Source organism: Loxodonta africana, chromosome 15, assembly GCF_030014295.1.
Source record: "Loxodonta africana isolate mLoxAfr1 chromosome 15, mLoxAfr1.hap2, whole genome shotgun sequence".
Taxonomy (NCBI): domain Eukaryota; kingdom Metazoa; phylum Chordata; class Mammalia; order Proboscidea; family Elephantidae; genus Loxodonta; species Loxodonta africana.
Window position 1 is genome coordinate 7442227 of NC_087356.1, and position 4775 is coordinate 7447001.

The window sequence follows — 4775 nt, forward strand, 5'->3', positions numbered from 1 at the left end:
TGTTGCAAATGGATAATGCACTCCATTGCAAACTGAAATGCTGACTGTTCGAGTCCATCCAGAGGCACCTTGGAAGAAAGGCCTGGTGTTGCATTGAAAACCCTGTGGAGCACGGTTCTCCCCTGACACACATGCTGACCCACATGGGGTCTCCATGAGTCAGAAACGACTCCATGGCAGCTGGTAGTAGATATATTTTATATTTTAAGGTAACAGTAGTCACACAGGGATGAGCTACCAATTCCTATCCCTTTCCTGAGCGTGACCTCCAGAAATGAAGAGGCTGCAGCAAACCTCCAGGCCCCAGATCACGGCCCCCACTGTGATCAGCTCAGAGTGTGGGGACCAGCTGCCAACGGGGACCACTTCGGAGTTTGGAACAGAGTTTTGCTCTCTGCCAAGTTGGTTGGTTTAAATTAAATCCAAGGCCAAACTCTGCACCCAGAGTGTCTATTTTGGGGGTCATTTTGGAGTGTGCAGAATAAAGAATTTAGTGTGGCTTTCCCTCAGTACTCAAGGACATTGTTACTCGGAAATCAGCATCAAACGAACACAGAAAGCATGTTTGGGGGATGGGTCCCCTGGGTTGCGTGTTGGGGAGGGGTGGTGGTGTCACAAGGGGTGGGGAAGAGACCTGCTTGCCTGGTGTTGGAGGGATCTGGAAGACTGGCTTGTCCTCCAGGCTGCTGTCTGCCCCGCATCACCTCCCAGCCCAGAACTGAGCCTCCCGGGGTTCTGCTGATCCTGCATGACCTCTGCTGACTACCCTGGGAGGCCAAGATGACTGGGATCGAATTCATCTCCTTAGTCAGGCCTACTCTGGCTTCTCATATTTTTATCGAGTAGTCTTCAGTCTAACCTCAATAACAACAGCTAGACTTTAAAAGCCCCAGTGGTCTCTTGTTGCAGAGCTGGCCCTGGGTCAGCAGGTGGGGATTTCCCAAATCCACAAACCAGCTGAGGCTGGATGCAGACCAAGCGTCACCTCCACTACTCCTAATGTCCTGCAAGGGGCGCCCTGGTATTTTTTTTCTTCTATTCCCCCCTCCACCGCCCTGCCCCCAAGGAAAAAGAAAAAACCACATGTGTGACTATCGAGTTGACTGTGACTCATGGTGACTCCATGACTCATGGTGACTCCATGGGTGTCAGAGCAGAACTGTGTTCCACAGGGTTTTCGATGGCTGAGTTTTCTGAAAGTAGATCAGGTCTTTCTTCCAAGGTGCCTCTGTGTGGGCTCAAACCTCCGACCTTTTCATCAGCAGCTGAGTGAGTGAACCGTTAGCACCACCCAGGGACTTCGCTATTTCTAAAAGGACTCAAAAAGAGAAAATGTAACCTTGATTTCACAGAAAGCAATGAAAACATATGCTGATGAACATGCAGACGAGAAATGACTGGCACACTTGCTCTGCGTTCCTCTTTCTTGCCTCAGAAACACGAAAATGATCCGTGAAAGACGCAACACACAGCCTTAGGTTTCTTATATGATTGGATGAGTTAGCTTTTGCTGTAGACTTTTCTAGAGACATGCCATCAAGGTAGGAAAACCGTAAAATGAAATCTCCCGTTATCCTTACAACAACCCATAAGACTGTTGCCTAGCCGGGCCCTCGTAAGCAGTCTTAGTGGTGCGATGGTTAAGCACTCATCTGGTAACCAAGAGGTCAGCAGTTTGAACCCATCAGCTGCTCCACAGGAGGAGAACGTGGCAGTCTGCTTGCATAAAGATTATAACCTTTGAAACCCTGCGAGATAGTTCTACTCTGTCCTGTAAAGTCACTAAGAGTCAGAATTTGACTCAAGGGCAGTGGGTTTGGTTTTGGGCACTGGTTTCCCTACCTGCAAAACGGGGGTAAGTCCCTTACATTACAATTTTGTCAAGATTAGACAGAGGGCAATCAACAACAGATTTTCATGTCTCCGGGCCTTACTCCCGAGGTGCCTCTGTGTTGATTGGAACTGCCTGATACCATACAGATCTTCGCAGTGACCTGGTGAGATATATTTTGCAGATGTATAAATTGAGTTTCAGGGAGTTTAAATAACTTTCCCCAAATGCATGATATTATTTGAACTTCGGGGTAGTTGACTCCAGAATTCAATATGCTACACTGTCCCTAAGCGATAGTTTTCTTCCTACTGCAGCTTATTCCTATACAGGCTTGTGATGGGCTAGAGTTTGGGTCTGCCCAGTACATTTCCTACTCATTCTTTAAGAAACTCATTACCTTTAAATGATTCCTGTGGGTCCATAACCCAGGCTAGGTCAGTCATAATACAGTATGTCCTGTCTGCAGTTCAAAATAGCCACATTACCCCAATGCATGAACTGGAATCCTCCAAGATTATTTTCAATTGGGATGTTGTTGTTGTTAGATGCTATCTAGTTGGTTCCAACCCATAGCAACCTCATGCACTACAGAATAAAACACTGCTCGGTCCTGTGTCATCCTCACTATCATTATGCTTCAGCCCACTGTTGCAGTCACTGTGTGAATCCATCTCATTGAGGGTCTTCCTCTTTTTTGCTGACGCTGTGCCTTACCAAGCATGATGTCCTTCTCCAGGGACTGATCCCTCCTGATAACATGTCCAAAGTATATGAGATGTAGTCTCGTCATCCTTGCTTTTAAGGAGCATTCTGGATGTACTTCTTCCAAAACAGATTTGTTCGTTCTTTTGGCAGTCCATGGTATATTCAACATTCTTCGCCAACACCATAATTCAAAGGCATTGATTCTTCTTTGGTCTTCCTTATTTATCATCCAGCTTTTACATGCATATGAGGTGATTGAAAACACCATGGCTTGGGTCAGGTACACCTTAGTCTTCAAGGTGACATCTTTGCTTTTTAACACTTTATAGGGGACTTTGTCATCAGATTTGCCCAACGTAATGTGTCTTTTGATTTCTTGACTGCTGCTTTCATGGGTGTTGATTGTGGATTCAAGTAAAATGAAATCCTTGCCAACCCCATCTTTGCTCTGTTTATCATGATGTTGCTTATTGGCCCACTCGTGAGGATTTTCGTTTTCTTTATGTTAAAGTATAATCCATGCTGAAAGCTGTAGTCTTTGATCTTCATCAGTAAGTGCTTTAAGTCCTCTTCGCTTTCAGCAAGCAATGTTGGGTCATCTGCATAACGCAGGTTGTTAATGAGTCTTCCTTGAATCCTGATGCCCTGTTCTTCTTCATACAGTCCAGCTTCTCGGATTATTTGCTCGGCATACGGATTGAATTAGAAGGGTGAAAGGATACAACCCTGATGCACACCTGTCCTGATTTTAAACCATGCAGGTTCCTCATGGGCACAATTAAGTGTTCTGGAGTTCCCATTCTTTGCAATGTTACCCATAATATTTTATGGTCCATGCAGTTGGCATAAGTGAGGTGAGTCTTCTGCTTCTCTCTATCAAGAAAGAATGATGCAAAAATGAAAACCAATGACAATAAACAGAATCAGGGAGAGAGGGAGGAAGACAGAGAGAGGGAGAGATCTGTGATGTTGTTTGAGTCCCTGGATCTTGCCATGCCTGAATTCCCTTGGCATTCTCAAGTTCACAGATTAAATCTGCTTAAGTTGGGTTTCTGTTTTTTGCAATTGAAAGAATTCTAAATATAAGTCTTCTGAATATTTTAGTCTTTCCCTTCAGACTTTCTTGAAGTCTGATTGATTGCAACCATGAAATTTTTTTGTACAGGGTAATGTATGTTTCTCCCCTTGGAAAAGAGGTGAAAGAATCATACTAGGCTCCTATGATGAGTGGGTTTTAGTTTAGATTACGCAATGGATCAACCCCAGCTTTGTGTATTTATCTGGCATAATCTGGCTAGATAAATGTTTTCTATAGTCAGTAAAATGAAATTAAAGTTGAATTAATAATGAGGTACTTTGCTACCTGTTCTGTATGCCTCTTCTAATGTTCTCAAATCACCTCACTATTACACACGGGTCTATAATGCTTTTTACTTTGTTATCATGTTTTCATAATGCTTCAAATACCTGTGTATAAGTCACTATTATTTATATTTCTATAATGCTTTATGCATCATTATGATGTTTTTAATTCTTTTAAACACCTACGTATAAGTCACTTATATTTTAAAGTTAGAAATAGAGAATTTCTGAACTTAGAAATATAAACACATATATTTATGCAATCTCTCATTTGTAAGTTGTTAGAAAGTTATTCTAACTTTGGAAATGGATAATACATGTTGTAAATAACTTTCTACACTCTGATAACAGAGAGTACCACGAATCAAATCTCTATAAATTAGAGAAACATAAATATGTCACTAAATAATTCCCATAGTTTTTAATCAATTATCTTGGCCTAGAAACATATGTAGTAAACAAGAACATAAATATGACATGCACTAATTGGCAATAGTTGAAATCTCTATAAATTAGCAGAACAGAAATATGTCAGACAACAATGCCTTTAATTGCCAATAAAGCCTACCAATTCCAGTTGACCATGACAGCACACACGGTATATAAACCTCTGGATTTCTGTTCATTTTTGGAGAAGACAGAAGCCAAAGTTGTCTCTGGCTCCCTGTTGCCATAAGTGATCTCAGACCATAGATATGGGGGACCTCCTCCGAGTTTGAGGGTGGTCAATTCTCCTCCCCAAGACTACTTGTTAAAGGTAATGCCTGAAGTTTAAAGATTTGGATGATAACATTTAAACTAACATTGGAATTGTCAGTTCTAACTCTCCAATGTTAAATGAATATCTTGAGGTCTTACCTGTGTGCTGTTCCTT